At 46.7% G+C, this 24314-nt stretch overlaps 1 protein-coding gene and 1 long non-coding RNA gene across 3 annotated transcripts in view; one reads left to right on the top strand and one right to left on the bottom strand.

The window, feature by feature from the left end:
* MEGF10 (multiple EGF like domains 10) overlaps positions 1-3435 on the bottom strand; it is an 85764-nt gene extending 82329 nt beyond the window's left edge. Inside the window, exon 1 of one of the 2 annotated variants that reach the window (XM_064402744.1) lies at positions 3290-3435. The gene's annotated coding sequence lies outside the window, so the exon portion shown is untranslated. Of the gene's footprint in view, positions 1-2949; positions 3057-3289 lie in introns of those variants that run through there. The other variant, XM_064402743.1, reaches the window with a different exon arrangement.
* Positions 3165-23716, top strand: LOC135289273 (uncharacterized). The gene is made up of 3 exons (XR_010352056.1): positions 3165-3441; positions 18326-20433; positions 21505-23716. It is a non-coding gene; the product is annotated as an uncharacterized LOC135289273 (long non-coding RNA).
* The last annotated feature ends 598 nt before the right edge of the window (positions 23717-24314 follow it).

Genomic DNA, 24314 nt, shown 5'->3' with positions numbered 1-24314 from the left:
ATACTCTTTTCACAAGTAAAAAAAACAAAACCAACTAACATTTGGAATATAAAGACACAGATTTTTCTCACAGATGAAAAAATACTGCACTTGTATCTACGTTTATGCTATGCTGACTGGAGCATATGAAGTCAGTACTAATTACTGACAAACTAATCTGTTAGTATTAAAAATCAGGGATCAAATTCCTGGCAGTGAGTCAGTAACATAACTGCTACATACTGAAATCTGATTCCACTGGCATCATTCATCAAGGAAGACACCACTTAACAAGAGTAAGGATGTAAGAACTTTGTCACTTTTTCACTACACCATTTCTGTCCATACCTAAAGAAACACTACTCATCTACACTATGTTTCATTAAAATAAATAAAAAAAATAGGATCACATCCATCTTTCAGTACTATCTACGTAACTTCAGGTTTTTTAAACTAACACACCTTTGGTTAGACTAAAACTGTGGCATGTACGCAGAGAATCTGGTTTTTACCTTCCTCAAAAGCCACTTGCTGTCCCTAGCAAGAAATTAAAATGCCTAGATAAGAAAAAGCAACACACAGAAACCATGCAAAGCTCCTGCCAAGTAATCTGAATATAAATTCAAGGGATCCTTACCAGCTGCAGTCAAAAGCCCACTCCAAACTCTGCTAGATGTTAATCAAACTTAAGTATGGTAATGCACAGTTCCTGTGCTCTTTGCATAGATGAATTAATTGCTTTTGTTAACTGCACTTGCTTCCTTAGGGGGGGGTGGGTGTACCCATACAGCTGAACAGCTGATTGTGGAAAACATAGTTATGCAAGTCACCAAAGGAGTGTTCACTTGGTCAAACCCTTCTGCTCACCTCAGAACAGTTCATTTAATACTGTAACCCCTGGACAGGTCCTCCAGGTGCCCCCTCCCACCCTACCAGTCATATTCAAAATTATGGCATTATTTAAGTAGACATCTAAATGGTGAAATTAATATACAAAGGGCTAAGTCATCTTCGCCTAATGCAAGGGTAGCAGAGTTTCCACCTGTGGGGACTGAAACCTGTCATGCCCAGCTGTGAGGCATGGAGAGCTGTGCCACCTCTGGACCGCTTCACCACCTGATACACCAGAAAAGGGGAACTCTATTTCCAGGGAAATTAAGTAGACACAGCCAGCTGACTTCACACAGGCCACTGAGCTGCCTGCAATTTAGATTTATTTTTTTTCCCGTTATGGACTATAATCAGTGAGCAAGAACACAAATTTAATAGCCTGTCCTGTGAACTGCTCTGTCAGAGACTTGTAACACTCCAGACTTTAAACCACACACCAAGGAACCATGCACAAAGCCATGGCACCTCCACAGAATACTGTCAATACTAATATGATGCCACTGATTCACCCACTGTGGGAGCAACACACGTTTAAATTCCATTGTATGACAAGGCCACGTGGTTGGCTGTGTAAGAAATTTTAAATAAAGTTTATTATATAAGGTCCCATTGATGCTGCACAGGTGCATGAGTTACACAGGCAAACAAGTAAAAATTTGGTCCTAAATTACAGTTTGTCCAGCTTATTAAAAACCTGCAGCACACCTGCCCAGAGGAGCTGGATTTTCCGATTTGAGATGGGAAATAAAACCAGATATGCCAATACTATTTCATTTGCAGGGCCAGTAACTAACAAGCAATAATTATTTGGCCTAAATAGGTATTTGGCTAAATTCTGTCTCCGGCTCAGATAGTTGCACCCCCACTCCTTCCACTTCAAGAAGAACACACATAGCTAATTACATATTCTTTCCTCCAAGTATTGTACTGTTGGGCACAAATACCATTGAGGGATGTTGACAAGGCAACTGAAGCCAGCTTTCAGTTTCAGTCTCACATCAGACATGCTGCTCAATCAAAGAATCTAAGACTTTTCAGCAAAGGTCTGCAGCTTATCTGCTGGAAAACAAATGCTGCTCTCCAGACTTATCTTTTTTTTTTTTCCCTTTGTTCTTCCAAGATGCTGGATAAAAACATTTTTCCTATACAGAGTCATTATGTTAATCAGCTTTCTAAAACACTGCTGCCAAAGCTCAGCTACCAACTTGATAAAATAAGCTATGAAGCATCTTCTATATCAACGACACATTCCAAGTGAGGTTTTAAACTCACTCTACAGTGAGAAGCTGGTACTTTGGAAAAACTTCAGAGCTGTTCGCGATTCTAGGAAATGCATGTTCACTTTGACTACATTTCAGTACTCAATGACTGGCAGCAACGTTCAAGTAATTAATAAGATTATTATTATAAAAGCTGTACATTCACAGCTTACTCGAGGAAAAGCAGCTGTGTATTTTTCCTAATTGATTTGTGCCTACATTTCCAGATTGAACGTACTCCTTGGCTGAAAGACAAAATAGGAAATGTTTACGCTACTGCTACTGTCGCCAAAAGAAAATCTGTGCAGGATACCACACAACTGAGAATTTCTCTAGGCAGTTTCTGCCGAGGGACATATGCTGGAACGAAATCAAGGTATTAAACAGATGTGCATTTTCACGTGCGGGTCACGCTAATTTACATCTATACACAAGCATCCCTCTATTCCAGTGTGTACACTTGATCTAGGACTGCCAAAAGCATTCCATGAAAACGAAGGATAACCTTTAAAAACAGACACTTCGCGGGAGAAAAATTAAATAAATAAAAGCCTCTGAGGAGACCCTGAACGGACTCGTCCAGGCTCGGGACCGCAGGAGCGCTCCCGCATCCCGCCCCACCATCCCGGCCAGCCCCTCACGGCCGCGGGGACAAACACGCCTGGACGCTGCGCAAAGGCACCGCGGGCAGCCCCGCATCCCACCCGCTCCCCGGAGGATGCTTCTGCCAAGGGCAAACCCCGCTCCGGGAGCGATGCCGCCTCTCCCCCGCTTCTTCCCCGAGGCTGCCGAACCCGGGACGGGACGGGTCAGTGCCTACCTGTCCCGCGGGCGCCCTCCCCGTCCCGCCGGCCGCCGGGAGCCGCCGCCGATGGGAGCCACCGCCGCCGCCGGGAGTTGAGCGAGGGGCGGTGTGAGCGGCGGGACCGGCGGGGATCAGCCCCTCCTCCGCCTGCCCCGGACCGCCCCCGGGCAGACCCACAGACATTTTTAACCAGTTGTCGGCGTTCCCGACGGCAGTCTCGCTCGGGGCGGCGTACCGAGCGGACCGTGCTCTCCCTCAGAAGCGGGCGCGCCGTCCTTCACTCGCGGCCCAAGTACGAGCTACATAGAGACCTCAGAGGTCATTTTATTCGGCCTAACGAAAGATAGGGACCTACCCGGCAGATGATCGAGGAGAAAAACCGTCTTTTCAAGTGACTGAATGCTTAGGTCCCGCAGTGAGGGGGTTGATCCTCAGCCCCGTCAGGAGGCGCAATTTTACAGGATCGAAAACGCCATGTGCTCCTCTCTAGAGCTACGGAGAGGAAAGGCACGGTGACTTTTGCACTTAAATATATTTAAGTGTATTACAGATTTTTACTCTGCAAGAAGCATTTTTTAAAATTATTATTTTATTTTTTCCATACTTGAGCATAGCGTTGCAGAGGCGTTAATAAGGTCGCTGCTTAGCTGCTTTTTGGCCAGCGGCCGGCCCGTCCTGGAGCCGGCGCCATTGGCTCTGCGGGGCAGGGAGGAACATTCCAGCACCTTCCCAGAGAAGCTATATTCTTAGTCCCTCACTCTGTTAAGCCCGACCATGCCGCCCCATACAGTTTATCCCCCACGCCCATGAGGCTGGGGGGTGCTGAGGGTGGTGTGGCGAGGCGTTGTGGGGTTCCTGGGTGCCGGCCTTGCCCCAGCCCGGGCTGTGAGGGTGCCGAGTGCCCGCACCTGCGGGTGCTGCCTCAGGGCTGTGTGTTCTCCGTGTGGGTACACGGGGGGTCAGGAGGAGAAGCAGCGGCCCCTGAGGAGGCATAAGCGGGGCTCGGAGGTGGCCCTTGAGCTCCAGGCGGGGGTGCACAAGGGGCACTCTGGTATGGGAGTCGTTCACTCTGGCGGGAGCTCACAGGGTGCAGGGGTGCCTGACAGGAGCTGGGCTGTCCGTGGCTGGTGCTGGGGATGAGGTGCTGAATGCTCCTTTCTGGTGCCATCTACGGGCAGAGCCTGCAGCAGCTCTCAGGAGTTTATCTGAGGCAGAGTAAGCTGGTGCGGTGTCAAGGGAGATCATGGCACGTACACCATAGAGATGTGGGGACACCAAGTGGCCACAGGGACTGCGTGGGCTTGGGATGGCGGTGCGGTTCACTTGGCACTGAAGTGCTGCATTTGAGGGGATTGCAGGGACACAGGGATATTGAGGAAGGTGTTCTGAAGCAGGTTGTGTAGGTCCCATCTGGGTATAAAGGGGCTGTGGATCTCTAAGACTTTCTGCAAGGTTGGGGAGGTTTTCTGAGGCAACGTGGTGGTGGGCATTGTGAGTCCCACTACAGCCTGATAAGCCCAATGGCCATGAGATGTAGATCTGACCACCGAGTCCCCCTTTGTAGATCAACTGGTGATTGCTTCATCCCCAGGCTCCATTTCTGATTGTTTTCTATCCTGATATAACTGGCTTTTCTCTGGCATTACTGTACCAAATGACTCAGACACCAAGTGAGAATAAGTGAGAAAGGTTTTGTTGAGAGCTACCAAAAAACGGGCAAAACAAAAGGGGCAGTGCTGAGGGTGTGACTGACCACCCGAGGCTCATCCAGAAAATGGCTGTTCCACCTTTCATAAGCATGGTTTTGCATCAGCTTTCAAGGATTTAATGAAATTACAGTAATTTGTGTGGCAGTCAGAGTTGGTGTGGCTCCCCCACCATTTGAAGGATCCTGCCTCTGCTTTGAGGTCCTCCACCTCCATTTGCTGTGTCCACAGCTCCACGGTAATTGGCAGCTCTTGTGTATTTGAGTGTCCCCTTTTCTTTGTGCTCACCAGGCCCATTTTGGGTTCAGCATCAGAGCAGTGTGCGAGACCAGCCAGGAGCAAAGCGCTGAGCAGCTTTTTGCTGATTCAGAGATGGCTTGGGGATATATATTCCTGCTTTGGGCATCTACATGGTGGTTCTCTGAGGCCACGGGGCTCTCTTGGATGTCAGAGATGGGTTTGTGGGTCTTTATGGGTTTGGAGGTGGCTGACAAGTTGCTGGTCTGTTGGCTGCTGCTACAGTTCAAGGAGATGTAAGGGTTTATGGGTGTTTCGGTGTGTATTGGGAAAAAGTGAGTCAGGAGAGGTCTGTGTGCCTCCTCCATGGGGTCAGGCTGGGGTGTGGGGACTTACTGGGACATCTGTGGTTGTCTTGCTGTGCCCTTGAGCCAGCTTGGCAGGGACAGAGCATGGTCTGGGGTTGATCTTGCATGGACTCTTGGGGCCCTGCACGGGAGCTCCTAGGTGTGGCACTTGGCTGGGTTATTTTCTGTGTGCCCCCAGTGTGTGTGACGTGTCAGGGCAGAGAGATGGATGTGGATATGTGTGGGTGCAGAGCCCTGAGGAAGGAGCTCTGTGTCCACACCTGGTGGCTGGTGAGTTGTGTTGTGGCTGGGTGCAGCTGTGTGTTGCGAGGCAGGCAGAGGCAGCAGGCGGGTTTGGGGCTGTGGTGTGTCAGTGGGCCATGGGTGGCCCATTGTGGAGCGGTGGGGTGGGCAGGCAGGCGCGAGGGTGCTGCTGAGGGGCTGCTGTGGTGTGTGCAGCGCTGCTTCGTTTGCTGCAAGATGGGGGTGCCCTCAGCTGTGTGTAGATGAGGGAGATTGAAGGGGGGAGTAAAGATTTAGTGCAACCGTAGTGTAAGTGTAAGTGTACAAGGGAATGGAATATCAGTTTTTTTACATAGCTCTATAAGTATTAGCAATGACAGTGAAAGCGATACGAGCACCTGTGGAGAAGCAGTGATTCCTGACCGCTCTGTGTGTGCTCTTGTCCATGGCAGGGGTGAAGTGGCAAATAGCATGGGACTTGTTCTTCCTTTGTGAGTGCCTGCAGGTTCTTGTGTCTGGAGCAGCAGCCAGAGCATTCCCTGCAGGTGTGCTCAGAGCAGAAGAGGACCGACAGCATGTATGTGGAGGTAGTGGGCAATGAAAGGTCTTAGCATAGCATGGTGTGGCCAGCAGATTTTGATGGCTGGTTTCATGGGAGCTGCAGACAGAGACAGGCTCTGCATGCTTGCATTTTCTGTGGTCCATGTTAGCTGCAGAATGAGGCATTGGTTTGGGCAGTGCTGAGCATGGGGTTCCACCTGTCGACGAGCTTGAATGATTTTCTTCCAAGAGATCTGGCATCAGTCAGAAGGGCAGTAGCAGCTGCGGCCCTGATGCCTTTTGTGCTGAGGCTGTTGTGGTGTGCTCCATGGAGGAGGTGGAATTGGGAAAAAAGAGTTGGTGGGGAAGGTGTTAGCAGAAGGGCCCAGCTGAGGCACGTCTTGCTTGCAGCACTTGGTGCTCACAGCCAGTGGCTCGTTTGCTTGTCCTGGGAAGTGCTGCGGTGCTGATCGTGAGTTGCCCCGGGGAGCCATGAGGCTGCTCCTGCCTGTTGGATGTTGTAGATGTGCCTCTGGACTTATGTGTATTAGTGGTATGTTTCAACTGTTCGTTCCCCTTCCCTGTGGCTTAAGTGCTGTAAAGCCTGCCTTGTGTTCCTCCTCCATCTTCTCCCTACTGGTTCAAGTGTTGTACCCGCCCCTGAGTGTGTTTTGTATATAAACCCCTGCAGACTCATGGTCTTTGTGTTTCATATCTGACCCTTCCTGAGAAGAAATTCCCTTCAAAATCCCACTGAAATCCCTCTCTCATCATTACCTGTGTCCTGGGCACTTGAAGATAGCAGCATACTGTTGAGAGCAAGCTGTGCTCTACTGCTGCTGAGAGCAGTGTTGGTCAGAGAGTGGCCACTCTTGGTACATTTGTGTGATCTGGTGGGCAGATTGCAGCACCACATCAGCTGATGGCCAAGATGTGCCCCCTTGGGACCTGAAGGGAGAGGCTGTTGCCTGGATTTCTTGGGAATTGAGCCTTTTGGAACATCGGTGTCACCTGTGTGAGCAGAGCACTTCTTGGTTGGTGGTGCTCCTAGGGCCATATTGGCAATCGTCGGATGGCCAGCAGGATGACTTGTGGAGAGAGGAGCTCTCGTGCAGCTTTTAGTTGCAGGGAGCGAGGGTAGAGAATTTTTTGGAGTGGGTGCAGGTTCACTGCTCACAGGGATAGGAAGCATGAAACACCAGGCTGTGTAGTGAGCTGGCCATTGCATCCTGACAGAGCAGAGTGGTCCCTGGGCCATTTTGTTTAGTGTTTGTATTTTAGTGCAGGGGAGTGTGGATTGCTGTTGTGCTGCTGGGATGGGTGTGTGAGTGTGAGTAGATTGGAGGGAGATTTGTGTCCAAGTTGTGGGTTCCCATGTGGGAGGTAGGAAGAAGTTTTCAAGGCATTTGTTAAAGTGTTTTATTCTGTGTTGTTGTCGCTTCATGATACCATCATGCTGCAGAGAGAACAAGGAGGGCCAGTGGAGAGGCTTGAGGAGATCCTGCATGGACACTTGCCTAGCCCTACACAGGAGCTCTTAGGTGTGGGATTTGGCTGGGTTATTTTCTGTGTGCCCCCAGTGTGTGTGACGTGTCAAGAGCAGAGAGGTGGATGTGGACATGTGTGGTTGCAGAGCCCCGAGGAGCAAGTTGTGTGTCCACACCTGGTGGCTGGTGAGTTGTGTTGTGGCTGGGTGCAGCTGTGTGTTGCGAGGGAGGCAGAGGCAGCAGGCGGGTTTGGGGCTGTGGTGTGTCAGTGGGCCATGGGTGGCCCATTGTGGAGCGGTGGGGTGGGCAGGCAGGCGCGAGGGTGCTGCTGAGGGGCTGCTGTGGTGCGTGCAGCGCTGCTTCGTTTGCTGCAAGATGGGGGTGCCCTCACGTGTGTGTAGATAAGGGAGATTGAAGGGGAGTAAAGATTTAGTGCAACCGTAGTGTTAGTGTAGATGTATAAGGGAATGGAATATCACTTTTTTTACATAGCTTGTCGAGTATTAGCAATGACAGTGAAAGCGATACGAGCACCTGTGGAGAAGCAGTGGTTCTTGGCCGCTCTGTGTGTGCTCTTGTCCATGGCAGGGGTGAAGTGGCAAAGACCACGGGACGTGTTCTTCCTTTGTGAGTGCCTGCAGGTTCTTGTGTCTGGAGCAGCAGCCAGAGCATTGGCTGCAGGGCTGCCCAGAGCAGAAGAGGACCTGCATGATATATCTGAAGGTACTGGGTAATAAACCATGTTGTGGCCAGCAGATTTTGATGGCTGGTTGCATGGGAGCTGCAGTCAGAGACAGGCTCTGCATGCTTGCATTTTCTCAGGGCAGTGTTAGCAGCAGAATGAGGCATTGGTTTGGGCAGTGCTGAGCATGGGGTTCCACCTGTCGACGAGCTTGAATGATTTTCTTCCAAGAGATCTGGCATCAGTCAGAAGGGCAGTAGCAGCTCCGGCCCTGGTGCCTTTTGTGCTGAGGCTGTTGTGGTGTGCTCCATGGAGGAGGTGGAAATGGGATAGTGAGAGGAGCAGGGAGTGCGTGGCAGTGTGTGTTGTGAGGCAGCTGAAGCTGGAGGCTGTGCCCGGGATGTCCAGCACAGCCCCATCCTAGGGAGAGAGCAGTGGTTGGGCACTGGGATGTCAGAGGCATGGCCGTGGCAATGTTGTCATGTGGCTGTGCCAGGGAAGAAGCGAGCAGCTGGGAGAAAGAGGGCTGAGATGGCAGAGGAGCAATTTTGGGCTGTACTTGGGCTCTGTGTTTGCCTGTGTGTTTGCCTGCTGGCTTGTTGAGGAAGGTGTGAGCAGAAGGGCTCAGCTGAGGCACATCTTGCTTGCAGCCCTTGGTGCTCACAGCCGTTCCCTGCCTGTTGGATGTTGTAGATGTGCCTCTGGACTTACGTGTGTTGGTGGTATGTTTCAACTGTTCCCCTTCCCTGTGGCTTAAGTGCTGTAAGCCTGCCTTGTGTTCCTCCTCCATCTTTTCCCTATTGGTTCAAGAGTTGTACGCGCCCCTGAGATTGTTTTTTATATAAACCCCTGCAGACTCATGTTCTTTGTGTTTCATATCTGACCCTTCCTGAGAAGAAATCCCCTTGAAAAGCCCACTAAAATCCCTCTCTCATCATTACCTCTGTCTATGGCACTTGAAGATAGCAGCATGCTGTAGAGAGCAAGTTCTGCTCTACTGCTGCTGAGAGCAGTGTTGGTCAGAGAGTGGCCACTCTTGGTACATTTGTGTGATCTGGTGGGCAGATTGCAGCACCCCATCAGCTGATGGCCAAGATGTGCCCCCTTGGGCCCTGAAGGGAGAGGCTGTTGCCAGGATTTTTTGGGAATTGAACCTTTTGGAACATCGGTGTCCCCTGTGTGAGCAGAGCACTTCTTGGTTGATGGTGCTCCTAGGGCCAAAGTGGCAACCTTTGGACACCCAGGAGGATCACCTGTGGACAGAGGAGCTCTCGTGCAGCTTTTAGTTGCAGGGAGTGAGAGTAGTGAATGTTTTGGAGTGGGTGCAGGTTCACTGCTTGCAGGGATAGGAAGCATGAAACACCAGGCTGCGTAGTTGGCTGCCCATTGCATCCTGACAGAGCAGAGTGGTCCCTGGGCCGTTTTGTTTATTGTTTGTATTTTAGTGCAGGGGAGTGTGGATTGGTGCAGTGCTGCTGGGATGGGTGTGTGAGTGTGAGTAGAGCAGAGAGAGATTTGTGTCCAAGTTGTGGGTTCCCATGTGGGAAGTAGGAAGAAGTTTTCAAGGCATTTGTTAAAGTGTTCTATTCTGTGTTCTTGGCGCTTCAAGACATCAGTGTGCTGTAGAGATTGCAAGCAGGGACAGAGCATGGTCTTGTGGTGATCCTGCATGGACACTTGCCTAGCCCTGCATGGAAGCTCTTAGATGTGGCACTTGGCTGGGTTATTTTCTGTGTGCCCCCAGTGTGTGTGATGTGTCAGAGCAGAGAGGTGGATGTGGATATTTGTGACTGCAGAGCCCTGAGGAAGGAGCTCTGTGTCCACACCTGGTGGCTGGTGAGTTGTGTTGTGGCTGGGTGCAGCTGTGTGTTGCGAGGGAGGCAGAGGCAGCAGGCGGGTTTGGGGCTGTGGTGTGTCAGTGGGCCATGGGTGGAGCGGTGGGGTGGGCAGGCAGGCGCGAGGGTGCTGCTGAGGGGCTGCTGCGGTGTGTGCAGCGCTGCTTCGTTTGCTGCAAGATGGGGGTGCCCTGAGCTGTGTGTAGATAAGGGAGATTGAAGGGGAGTAAATATTTAGTGCAACCGTAGTGTGAGTGTAGATGTACAAGGGAATGGAATATCAGTTTTTTTACGTAGCTGTTAAAGTATTAGTAATGACAGTGAAATTGATAGAAGCTCCTGTGGAGAAGCAGTGGTTCCTGGCCACTCTCTGTGTGCTGATGTGCTAATGGCAGGGGCCAAGTGGCACAGACCATGGCTTGTGTTCTTCATTTGTGTGTTCCTGCAGGTCCTTTTGTGTGGAGCAGCAGTCAGAACTTTGGCTGCAGGGCTTCCCAGAGCAGAAGAGGACCTGCATGATATATGTGGAGGTAGTGGGCAATGAGAGCTGTTTGCAAAGCATGGTGTGGCCAGCAGATTGTGATGGCTGGTTGCATGGGAACTGCAGACAGAGACAGGTTCTGCACACTTGCATTTTCTGTGGGCGCTGTTAGAAGCAGAATGAGGCATTGGTATGGGCAGTGGTGAGCGTGGGGATCCAGCTGTGGAAGAGCTTGGATGTTTTTGTTGCGAGTGGTGTGGCGTCAGGCAGAAGGGCAGTGCCAGCACAGGCCCAGGTGCCTTCTGTGCTGAGGCTGTTGTGGTGTGCTCCATGGAGGAGGTGGAAATGGGACAGTGAGAAGGGACGGGAATGCGTGGCAGTGACGTGAGGCAGCTGAAGCTGAAGGCTGTGCCCTGGTTGTCCAACACAGCCCCATGCCAGGAGAGCAGCAGAGGTTGGGCACTGGGATGTCAGAGGCATGGCCAGGGCAATATTTGCATGTTCCTGTGCCAGGGAAGAAGTGAGCAGATGGGAGAAAGGGGTCTGAGGTGGCAGAGGAGCAATTTTGTGCTGTACTTGGGCTCTGTGTTTGCCTGTGTGTTTGCCCATGGGATTGGTGAGGAAGGTGTGAGCAGAAGGGCTCAGCTGAGGCACATCTTGCTTGCAGCCCTTGGTGCTCACAGCCATTCCCTGCCTGTTGGATGTTGTAGATGTGCCTCTGGACTTACGTGTGTTTGTGGTATGTTTCAACTGTTCCCCTTCCCTGTGGCTTAAGTGCTGTAAGCATGCCTTGTGTTCCTCCTCCATCTTTTCCCTACTGGTTCAAGAGTTGTACCCGCCCCTGAGATTGTTTTGTATATAAACCCCTGCAGACTCATGTTCTTTGTGTTTCATATCTGACCCTTCCTGAGAAGAAATCCCCTTGAAAATCCCACTAAAATCCCTCTCTCATCGTTACCTGTGTCCTGGGCACTTGAAGATAGCAGCATGCTGTAGAGAGCAAGTTCTGCTCTACTGCTGCTGAGAGCAGTGTTGGTCAGAGAGTGGCCACTCTTGGTACATTTGTGTGAGCTGCTGGACAGATTCCAGCACCGCATCAGCTGATGGCCAAGATGTGCCCCCTTGGGCCCTGAAGGGAGAGGCTGTTGCCTGGATTTTTTGGGAATTGAACCTTTTGGAACATGTGCGTCCCCTGTGTGAGCAGAGCACTTCTTGGTTGGTGGTGCTCCTAGGGCCAAAGTGGCAACCTTTGGACACCCAGGAGGATCACCTGTGGACAGAGGAGCTCTCGTGCAGCTTTTATGTGCAGGGAGTGAGAGTAGTGAATGTTTTGGAGTGGGTGCAGGTTCACTGCTCGCAGGGATAGGAAGCATGAAACACCAGGCTGTGTAGTTGGCTGGCCATTGCATCCTGACAGAGCAGAGTGGTCCCTGGGCCGTTTTGTTTATTGTTTGTATTTTAGTGCAGGGGAGTGTGGATTGGTGCAGTGCTGCTGGGATGGGTGTGTGAGTGTGAGTAGAGCAGAGAGAGATTTGTGTCCAAGTTGTGGGTTCCCATGTGGGAAGTAGGAAGAAGTTTTCAAGGCATTTGTTAAAGTGTTCTATTCTGTGTTCTTGGCGCTTCAAGACATCAGTGTGCTGTAGAGATTGCAAGCAGGGACAGAGCATGGTCTTGTGGTGATCCTGCATGGACACTTGCCTAGCCCTACATGGAAGCTCTTAGGTGTGGGATTTGGCTGGGTTATTTTCTGTGTGCCCCCAGTGTGTGTGACGTGTCAGGGCAGAGAGATGGATGTGGATATGTGTGGGTGCAGAGCCCTGAGGAAGGAGCTCTGTGTCCACACCTGGTGGCTGGTGAGTTGTGTTGTGGCTGGGTGCAGCTGTGTGTTGCGAGGCAGGCAGAGGCAGCAGGCAGGTTTGGGGCTGTGGTGTGTCAGTGGGCCATGGGTGGAGCGGTGGGGTGGGCAGGCAGGCGCGAGGGTGCTGCTGAGGGGCTGCTGTGGTGTGTGCAGCGCTGCTTCGTTTGCTGCAAGATGGGGGTGCCCTCAGCTGTGTGTAGATAAGGGAGATTGAAGGGAAGTAGATTTAGTGCAACCGTAGTGTGAATGTAGATGTACAATGGAATGGAATATCAGTTTTTTTACATAGCTGTTAAAGTATTAGCAATGACAGTGAAAGCGATACGAGCACCTGTGGAGAAGCAGTGGTTCTTGGCCACTCTCTGTGTGCTCATGGCAGTGGCAGGGGTGAAGTGGAAAATAGCATGGGACTTGTTCTTCCTTTTTGTGTGCCTGCAGGTCCTTGTGTCTGGAGCAGCAGCCTGAGCAGTGGCTGCAGGGCTGCCCAGAGCCGAAGAGGACCTGCAGCATATATGTGGAGGTAGTGGGCAATGAGAGCTCTTTGCCCAAGTATGGTGTGGCCAGCAGATTGTGATGGCTGGTTGCATGACAGCTGCAGACAGAGCCAGGCTCTGCATGCTTGCATTTTCTCAGGGCAGTGTTAGCAGCAGAATGAGGCATTAGTTTGGGCAGTGGTGAGCATGGGGATCCAGCTGTGGAAGAACTTGGATGTTTTTGTTGCGAGTGGTCTGTTGTCAGGTAGAAGGGCAATGCCAGCACAGGCCCAGTTGTCTTCTGTGCTGAGGCTGCTGTGGTGTGCTCCATGGAGGAGGTGGAAATGGGAGAGTGAGAGGAGCAGGGAGTGCGTGGCAGTGTGTGTTGTGAGGCATCTCAAGCTGAAGGCTGTGCCCTGCTTGTCCAGCACAGCGTCGTCCTGGGAGTGTGGACATGGCAGGGCACTGGGGATGTCAGAGCATGTTCCTGAGGCAGGGAGTAGATGGAGAGGGCTGAGAAGGCAGAGGAGCAATTTTGCGCTGTACACAGTCTCTCTGTTTGCCTGTGTGTTTGCCTGTGGGCTTGTTGAGGAAGTTGTGAGCAGAAGGGCCCAGCTGAGGCACGTCTTGCTTGCAGCACTTGGTGCTCACAGCCAGTGGCTCGTTTGCTTGTCGTGGGCAGTGCTGCGGTGCTGATCGTGAGGTGCCCAGGGGAGCCAGTGAGGCTGGTCCTGCCTGTTGGATGTTGTAGATATGCCTTTGGGGTTGTGTGTGTTGGTGTTATGCTTAAACTGTTCCTATTGTCTGTGGTTTAAGTAGTGTAAACCCTGCCTTGTGTTCCTCCTCTATCTTTTCCCGACTGGTTCAAGAGTTGTACCCACCCCTGAGATTGTTTTGTATATAAACCCCTGCAGACTCATGTTCTTTGTGTTTCATGCCTGACCCTACCTGAGAATATATTCCCTTGAAAATCCCACTAAAATCCCTCTCTCATCATTACCTCTGTCTATGGCACTTGAAGATAGCAGCATGCTGTAGAGAGCAAGTTCTGCTCTACTGCTGCTGAGAGCAGTGTTGGTCAGAGAGTGGCCACTCTTGGTACATTTGTGTGATCTGGTGGGCAGATTGCAGCACCACATCAGCTGATGGCCAACATGTGCCCCCTTGGGCCCTGAAGGGAGAGGCTGTTGCCAGGATTTATTGGGAATTTAGCCTTTCAGAATATCGTTTTCCCTGTGTGAGCAGAGCACTTCTTGGTTGATGGTGCTCCTAGGGCCAAAGTGGCATCTGTCGGATGACCAGCAGGATGACTTGGGGAGAGAGGAGCTCTCGTGCAACTTTTAGTTGCAGGGAGCGAGGGTGGTGAATGTTTTGGAGGGAGGTGCAGGTCCACTGCTTGCAGGGATAGGAAGCATGAAACACCAGGCTGTGTAGTGAGCTGGCCATTGCACCCTGACAGAGCAGAGTGGTCCCTGGGCCATTTTGTTTAGTGTTTGTATTTTAGTGCAGGGGAGTGTGGGTTGGTGCAGTGCTGCTGGGATGGGTGTGTGAGTGTGAGTAGATTGGAGGGAGATTTGTGTCCAAGTTGTGGGTTCCCTGATGGGAGGTAGGAAGAAGTTTTCAAGGCATTTGTTAAAATATTTTATTCCTTGGCTGTTTCTCTGTTTTCTGGTGCATCTTCTCAGGATGTCCAGACCATCCCATTTTGGGGCACTGTTAGTTGAAAATTAACTGGTATGACGAACCGCGGAGACTCTACATCAGCAAAATTTCTTGTGTTGTTCATATTTAGTCAGTTAGCAGTGCAAGATTATGGGAAAATGGAGAAACAGCCAGCACAGTTGTCCTTAGTTAATTCCCATGTCCCTCTATCCCCATCCCACGATCCTAGAACCCTATCCACTACGCTGTGGGATCTGTGGGGAGCAGACTGCAAAGAACACAGAGCAGCTACCGACTTCCCTGGCTCTCTTTTGCCTGCTGGGCACCCTTGCCCTGGCAGCAAGTTGCCAGCTGTCAGGGACTGTTGCCTGAACCTGCAGTGTGTTCCCTGTTCCCCTGTTAGTAGTCCCCAAAGTTTTCCTGAAGTGGTTTATTCCCTAATCCCCAAGATGGCACCCGAATGCCACAAGATGGCGGTGCTCACATGGCATGGCCCTGCATTTGTGCTTCTTCTTCCCAAAATCCCTATCTACCCTCTCCCACTCATCCAAGCCCTTCCTGTCCCCTGACTCCCCCACCCATTGTGTCCCTCACCTCTATCCGAGCTCCTCCTTCAGCCCATCCCATTACAATGTCAGTGTTTTGTCCCTCCTCTTGCTGTTGTAATCCATCCCATGTCTCCTTCCCATGCCCCTGCGACGCTGCCTATCCCCTTCAGACTTCCAGTTCCCATACCTGCCCTTGAGGTTCCCATAACATGGGGACTGGATGTGACTGGCCTGAGAACCAGAAGCCGGAACCAGAGTCCCTTCCTCTTGCTGCACCAGTTAGATAAATTGTGGGGCAACACAGGCCAACTAGGAGCTGTTGTGCTCTCAAAATGAAAAGGAGTTCAGTTGGGCCCAGAGGGAATTTGGGTGAAAAAATGGGTATTTTAAGGGTGTTTTGGTGGTCCCTATTTCCTTAAAAGTGTTGGTCCCTAGCGATCTCAAAGACGAAGGCACTTGAAAAACAACGAGAAGCAGCTAGAGTTAAGGGAGCGTCCGCCAGTTCTAGTGAAGGACCCGGAAACCTGGAAAAGTCTGTAGGTCGATGTGGTGAGGTGGGGGCGTGGGTACGCTTGTGTATGCAAGTGGTCTGGGTTGAAATGGGTCTGCCAAGAATGGGTGAGGCCTTGTATTCCATCGAGGGAGAAGACAGTGCCTAAGGCATTATCCTAGACTGCAGATCAAACAAGGCATGGTCCAGAACTTTCCTTCCGGAGCTGCCAATGCCAAGGAAGCGGGAAAGCAGTGTCCCTTGTTAATCCAAAGATTGAGTTCCCAATTAGTTCTTCTCATGAATTTTAGATTGTATTTCTGTTAGCGTTTTGTTTTGTCTCTCTTCCCATCCCTTGAGATGTGGCCAAGACATCTGTGGGCCGTAATGCCTGTTGTCCAGTTCTCGGAGGCCTGGAACAACACGTGGGTCAGTGCAGTAGAACAAGACCATCTGTATTTGTCGATGGCTGCTGTGGGCAACCCTGCATCCACTTGCCTGGTGGACATTCCCCTTGCATTATCTGAATACCCTCAAGGCCTGCAGCCTTTTGTTTAAAAGGCCACCTACCTCAGTCTGGCACAAAAGTCAGGTGCCACTCTCTCTGCCCCAGAAACTCCCTTGTCTTGTGGAGGCAGTGGGGAAAAAACATAGCAGGGACATCTGAAAAGGAATGGAATATGTATTTTTTCTGTGCATTTTCAAGTATTAGCAACGACACTAAAATTGCTCTCAGCTCCTATAGACAGGCATGGGATGTGTGTGTGGTGCTATGTCTTTGTTACTTTCTCTCAAGGCTGTCCTTTGTTCTGGGGTTTTCAGCAAGAGCAATTGTGGGTTGCTGTAAAGTTGTTTATTGCATGAATACATCAGTTTCGAAGGCAGTGAGTTCTAAGCATGAAAATCTGTGGTAGAAAACTTTGTGGCATGGAGCAAAAGCTACAGCTGCAACAGCTGCTGTCTGGCATGGAGTCCCTGGCGTGGAGTCACAGATTCTGGGCAGGAACAGCAGCAGCACCAGCTGCAGTTGTTCCCTGGCAAGGAGTCCAATGTCCTGAGCAGCAGCAGCAGGAACCACAGCCTTTTCTTCTTCTTTCTTCCTTCTTATTTTCTTCTTCTTCCTTTATTCCTTCCTTCATGACAAATGCATCAGTACAGGGCGGTTTTATTCACAAAACATCCCATCAGCTAAAGCGTTCTTTTTAAACCAATCTAAACTTAGTTCTAATGTGTGAAAATAGTACTTAAGTATTGCCAGTTCTTACCTAAAAAACTAGGTGTATGGTACTACAGTCAGCATTGACCATTGCAGAACAGCAGCTTTTCACTAGCTTCAATTCCACAGCTGGCAGAAAATGCAGAATAATTTTTGGAATTGAGAGAAATTGCACTTACTACCTAGCAGTGTAATTTTGCTAAACTTCTGCAGCTGAGGGAGCAGACTGCAGTCTAATTTTCTAACCAAAGTCCATATTTGTGGAATTTTGCTGTTCCCATATAGCTGGCAGTTTTGTACAGACTAAAGAGAGACAAATAGTTCTTGCCAAAGATCAAACTCTTGCCAAGTTATAAAGCACAGCGCTCATGGTAAGACTTAAAGCCAACCTTTTCCACCTCAATTAATGTGGAAAACCCTCCTGTGCCTCCTGGGCAGTGTTTTGCCACATGCTGGCAGAAACTGTCTCTGCCTCTTGATGACTTTATGACAGTTTGCATGTCTGACATCATAACTGGTTCTTCCTCAGAATTGCAGTATTTCAGGTGTCTAAAAAATAAATAAGCCAAAAAAGCAGGAGTTAAATTGCTAGACTTAAAAATCCAGAACTGGACCTCACCAGATACCTTCCCTGAAGAGATGTCTGAAGACAGTGAACTCATGGTGGCCAAAGGGCATGAACAGTTACAGACCATAAAAGTTGTAGTAAGAAATATAAAGGTGTTCCAGCCTTCCACAGAAAAAACACTCAATTCCCTATAACACCTACCTGACATCAAATGCTGCCCTGCCAGCTGCAGAACTCCCTCATGTGTTTAGCTACACAGTTCAAATATAACATCTTCAGCATTTAAAAGGGTGGAGGATTTAATCAACCCTCCTCAAGGACTTCGTGCTTTCTTATTTACTTTTTCAAAAGATAATTGGGCTTTGGGATTACTTCTTTTGCATTTTGAATTCAGCTTAAAGACTTAAGGGGATGTTCTTCCAATTTAACACAACTGGTGTGTATTAGCAGCTACATTTTCTGGCAGAGCTGAAAGTCTGAAAGACTAGAAATGCCTGCCAGGCTAACAAACCAGAAGTAGGAAATACTGCCACATTCTTTCCACTGTAATTCAGTAGCCTGAAGTTCAGTTAGGTGCCACAGGTTATTGGTTGTCACAGCTTTGCTTTATCTCAGAGCTCATGGAAATAGAATTGCAGAGGAAATGAGGAGGTGCTGCTGGAACTCTGAGGCATTCCAGATGTGCCTGTGCTTAGCACAGCTGTCCTCTGCTGCTGTTCACATTGGTACCTAAGGGGAGAAAAATCAATAAGGCAATTCTATTTACAGCTCTGCATTGTTGATAACAAAATCACTGTGCTCTTGGGGGCAATAAATCAGGCACAGAGTGTGTGTCTGGACTCAACAGGTCAATATTAATTTATAACTTTATTTATTACCCACAGGGGTTTGTTTATTTATTTCACCCTGTATTTTTTTCAATTATGTATTATGCTCACATCACTCTGGAAACTAGGCTATCACCTTTGCTTTTTCCCATATAATAAAGCAGAAATGACTTATTCTTTTTACACTTAAGGATCTGAAGAATGCAGAAGCTGATGTGGTGCCTTACAGATCCACAACCAGAAAAGATAAAACAGAATGGGACCACTTGCATGGGACTTTTTTGTGAGTTCATGCTGTCTCAGGAAGGACTGCAGCCACTGTGCATCGAAGTACACACAACCAAAATTCATGGAAACCATTTAGAGGCAAGGGAGAATTTTGGGTAGTTTCTCCAGGTGAAAGGAGTCAAGACTGTTGTGTAGAAAATACCAGTTCCTCCCCAACGCTGCAGTGAACAAATCTAGGAGAGGAAATAACATCGACCTATACGCCTCTGTGTTGATTTTTAGCTCCAGGTGTGGCACTGGCAGTCAGATTTTAGGCTGAAACTGCTCTGCTTTGTGTTTGCAGTGCAAGTTCTGAGGGCTCTGGATGAAAGCAAGAGAATGGCTTCCAGAATACACTCTAAAGCAGACATTCCTGTCTCATGGAGAAGTCTAGGTTAAAAAAAATATATTTAAGAGGAAGAGTTCTTGTTTTTAAAGACATTTCTTACTGTTTTTAAATCTACAGCAAAAGGATTCTTTTGCAGCTTTTGTCTTTGTTGTCTGTAAAAGTCTATGAACAGAATATTGCTATTGTTAAATGCATTAATTAGATATTATTAGGTACTAATTTTTTGTTACATAAATATAATAACCACAGTTGTAGTGAAGCAGAGATATCTATAGATAACATTATATTATGTTAAGCAGCTATTTACATTTATTTATTTATTTATTAAATGTAGACTTGAACTGAATAGAATTCCTGAGGAGTCACTTTGAAAATTTAGGACACAAATTTTCCAAGCTAACAGAATTTAAGGAGTTTTATTCTCCTTCAGGAAAGGAGGAGATAAAAAGGGTTTTTGTTTTTTTTTAGTTTCTAAAAATAAAAAGTGATTTTACCTAAAAAGTTTCTGTGCTTTACCTGACCTCAGGTTCTGATGAAAGTTCAGTCTCTCATTATTAGCTTTCCTTAAACTGAATGTCCTGGCCTGAATGTGAGCTACTTTCCACAGATTAGAATTAGGCTTCTTCCAGTTATAATGCATATGACTCCTAATAGCAGTATGTATTTTTAAAACCAAACTGGTGAAGTTGTGGCACTTTACATACCTCAGTATTTTTTCCATGGAATAACATGTTCAAAAAAACCCAGACTATGAAGGAAGAATAAAGCAACACTTCTTCAGTCTTACTAATCAGGAAATTTTCAGAGAGAACATGCAAATCAGAATAAATTTAAAGTTAGGTTTTTCTGTTACTAAATAATTGATGGTTGCAAAGCAGCTATTAGGTTTATGAGATTAATACAAATACCTCTACATATAAAAACCAGTTTGTAATTAATTTTCCTTTCCTTTTTCTACCCCCCCCCCCAAAGAAGCTTTATGTGTTAGACAGTGTAAGAATGTTCATTTAAGTTTCCAGTAATTTTTACAATAACCTAGCCTAGTAACTGTCTACCAGTTACCCCTTGTATGTTGCACAGGAAACTTTACATGCTTGCTAATGATAAAATCTATTTTAATGTGAATTGTAACTTTTAATTTTGAGAAAAACATATATATATATATATATATATACACACTATGTACTGTATTTTGAATATTTGGAATTATTTTTGATTGTTATTTCATTATCACCTTTGTACATTTGACATTAAATGCAAGCAGATTTGACCTAAAAATCATCTTCTACACCCTTTTCAGACTTTTGGTGTACATTCAGAGGACCTAAATATAGAGAGTTTTGAACTGCTAATGATCCATCCAACATTATCTATAGACAGGATGGAGCACAGTCACTGAAATGTCATACAGATTTGAGTTTTGAGATTTCAGTGTGCTTTCTTCTAATGTGTCAAAATCATTATTTCTGTTCTGCATTGAAACCTTAAATGGATAAATGGTTGCAAATGAACTTTGGGAACCTAATGTTCATTTGTTTATTTAAAGATCATGCCTTTCTTTCACAACCCCACTTGAAAATTCAGGAGAATTAAATTTATTTTTCAGGATCTCCTCAGTAAATTTCCTGCCATGGAGCTGTTTCCTAAGCTTTGATAGAACATTCCACAGCTGAAACCTGAAAGGTATTATTGGCATCATTGATTATTGAAAATATGAACAGTGAGTAAAAACTGGTAACAAAATCAGCAGCTGTTAGTATTTAAACATGCCAATTAACTTGTCATTAGGGCAAATTACCCACTGAGCTCTGCAATGTTGTATCTCACCTGCTGCAGATCCAGTGCAGTAATTGTAAAGCAAGTCAGGTATCTTCACTGTTTTGCTCTCATTTTTCTGCATAGAGGGGATAATCTGATTACTTCAAATTCAAAAAAGAAACTCGGAGTCAGAAAAGAAAAATAAAAGGATTTTCTTTATTCTCCCTTACACAGTTGTACACCTACCAGCCACTCCCTCAGCATTCTTCTCTTTGTTTTCTTACATTTGTTGTCAGGTTGCTCTGGGATTTCTTGCCTTAGTAGTGTTGCCTCCACCCCAGCCCCAAGCAGAGGGGCAATTCCTGTTCTGGAGTTGTGATTCTCATTTCAGTGTATCTGAGAAAAAATGCCAGGTAGCAGGGGCTGTTCAGCTGCTGCTTCAGTGTCTGAGGAAAACCCTGAAATACAGGTGCAAAATCAGGATGGGGCACATGAAACAAGCATGTGTAAGTTACATAACAACCTGCAGATAGAGGAGATTCACAGGCTTGTGCAATGTGACCTTAGTAAAGCCCTGTATTGACCTTTACACAACTGAAATTCCACCCAAAATGCAGTAGAAATCCTTTATACTTCTCTGTGTGTTGTGGTTGTAGTTTACTCTTCTAGAAACGCTGATTATTGCTTTTATGGCATGGCCAAGGCACATGTCTGTGCTGCTGGGGCAAAACCCATCACCTGGGACTTCTGCTGAGCCCTGCTGAGTGCTGAAAATTTGGTGGCCAGCAAAAAACAGAAGCACAAAGATTTTCACTTCTCTCCAAGCAGAGCACTAACCTCTGCAGAGATTTATTATTAAATAAATACCATCACATAGGCTGTGGAACAAACGGTAGTGATATCAGGTTAACAAAGAATAAATTAAACCATAGAGAAATAAGAGTGCATACTTATTTTGTGGCTTATTTTGTGTCGCTGCCTCACTTTTTTTGACAGGTGTGGCAGGATTTTTTGAAGATGCTGTGAGGGACAGTGACACTCAAAGGTGTCACAGGAAGTGTGAATATGGAAGGTGGTCAGTTCACTGCCTCATTTTTGAGAGTCCTTTGCACCAGCAGAACACAGGGCCTGTAGAAATTAGCAGCAGGCTTCTTACTTGAGAAATGGATAATAAGAATGCATGTTAGGTTTCTAAACATCAGGGGATCTGGTTCACAAAGCCGTGTCCAAGGCACTGCTTGAGGTCCAGGTCAGTTTGACTAATTTCATTCCATACTGTAAGATGTGTAATTGCCTGTAAATACCTCAGAGATAGGTTGGTGGCGTTCTGTGAATAATTAAAATAAATACACACAAAATTTAGTTTTAATAGCATTTTGAAGATAGAATCATATTCTTGCCCCCAATGCACTTTCTCTGATATGCAGAGCATCAAGGTCTCTAAAAAGAAATCTGCCTTTCATGGGCTAAAATAACTTCTAGCTTGTGTTATAATAAAGAACCAGCATGCACCAGAGGAAATTGGAGAGATTTTAAATATTCCAAAGCAAAGTCGAGCAGGAGCCACAGGGTGCCGCTATTCTGCCAAATAAGGAACATTTCCTGCATTTAATTGCCCGGTGAATTTGGGACAGAAGGAAAAGTTGCGGCGATAACCTCGCAAGAGCTCAGGAGTGATTTTGCATCCCGACGACTCCCCTTGGGTAATTTTAGGGGGTGTAGTGCGACTGCTCGACTGCAATCAGTGAAGTGATTAAAATGAGGAGTGAAATTCCTCAGAATGACAGAAGGGAGTGAAACACAGAGGCAGAGCCAGACAAGCTCCAAACAACTCTTCCTTTCTGCTCTTAACGCCACACAAAATTCGGATCAGATGCTGTAGTCTATGGTTTAATTAGTGTGTGCTGTATTTAGACAGGCTCCTAACATTTTGAAGTTGATCCCCCCAAGATCTGGAAGCTCCACCTGTTCTGGTGTTTTACACACAGAGTTCCTAATTTAAAATCTTGCCTAATTCCTGAGCTGCAAATGCCTTCTTGGCAGCCTTGTCCTTCTGTACCTGGGAGAAGATGAGGTTAAGTATTAAATTTTCCAGCATTGCTTAAAGAAAAACTGGTCTGCACTGACTGAGTAAATGTGTATTGAAGTGGCCTGACAGATAATGACTCTCTTGGTCAACAGAAATTATTTATTCTATTGCTTTAAAACCAGAGCTGCAAGTACCTTGTTAGGGAAATTGTGGTGCCTTGCAGTTGCTTCTTGTAGTAACCCCAAAGTGATTAAGTGCTTCTTCATCTTTATACTGATTTTGTAATGCCTTGCAGTGATAATTTTGAAGAATAGCAGTTTCTCCTGCTTTTTAATAGCTACCTTGCTGAGGAGAATGTAATTACTTTTCCCTAACTTGCTGTAAAAATATGACAAATAGAAGATTGTCCTACCTCAGCTCACTGCAGTACCTGAATTTTTTGGATTTATTAATTTCTGTGGTTTACACTTCTCAACTAAGAACTGGAACCTGCCTCCCATATCTTCTACTGAGATTCTAAACTAGGAATGGAAACCAGGCCTCAGCACCTCCTCATGGCATTTTTTTATTTTTAAATTACAAAAAAATACATTTCAAGTAACTTTGCAGTGGGTAGAACACTGTCAAATATACTTCCAAAACAGCTGCTAGGAAAAAGTCATGGAGTGCAAGAGAGTGGGATTAGCTGGGCTAAAATATACCAGAACCACCTATGTGGTATTTGGGATTCAGAACTTAAGGGGTGGTGAACACTAGAATAAGAATTGAAGCACAAACAGATAAAATTATTTTAATCTTGCACTTATTCCTATTTAAATATATAATTACCTTCTTTATAAACTCCCCACCTGTCTCCAGAATTAAACATAAATATAATTAAGAAAGATTTTATTTGTCTGTATTCAGTAACATACAGTATTTCTAGTATAATTCAATAAAATTCTGCAAACTTCCCCACTCCTCCAAAACTATTAGGCAAATGTTAGAAGAGTACTACTGAAAATAATGAATGTAGCAATTACAAACCATTATAGATTCCATGGGCACACGATTTCATCTGCTGAAAGTAATCAGACATACAAAAACAGTGAGAAAAATGTTGTTCGTATTATTTATTTGACCAGTTTTTCAGACAATTTACAGCCAAAGAAAATGTCTGCAAGCCTGATGTCATTCTGCACCCATGCTAGCTCACCATGGTTGTGATTAAACCCAAGATTTAAGGTGCTTAAAACTCCACATGGTTATATGAAAAATTCAGCAAATTAAAGGAACATTTGGAAACTCATTAGACTGAAGATCTGCCAATTAAAATTACATATTACAACTGAAAAATGTGATTCCTTGATGGATTTATACTGTCTGTCTGAAGAATCCTAGGCACATTTTAAAATAATTAGACCTGTACTGATTTAATTATATATAGATACGTAGATATAGATATAGATATGAATGAAGTTTGAATCCTAATTATTGTTCTGTTCTGACATACACCAAGTCCTTGAACAGATAATTACACACCATTTTTGAGCCTCAGTTTTGCCTCCTGACAAGATTCCACTTAGCTCAAACCAAAGGGGCATCACAGCATTTAAACTGGACTTCCCTGAAGGAATGTAAAGAAAAACTTGTAAAGAGACCCCAAATGCTATATCTCAATAATGTCAGTTTAATTTTGTTCTTCAGTTAAAATAAATAAATCATTACTAATACTGCACTTTAAATTAGGAAAAGAAAATAATTTTTTTACAAGGAAGCCATTATGGGGCTCCTTTTT

Source organism: Passer domesticus, chromosome Z (genome assembly GCF_036417665.1).
Source record: "Passer domesticus isolate bPasDom1 chromosome Z, bPasDom1.hap1, whole genome shotgun sequence".
Lineage (NCBI taxonomy): Eukaryota > Metazoa > Chordata > Aves > Passeriformes > Passeridae > Passer > Passer domesticus.
The sequence above is the reverse complement of the archived record's forward strand: the minus strand, read 5'-3'. Positions and strand labels throughout refer to the sequence as shown.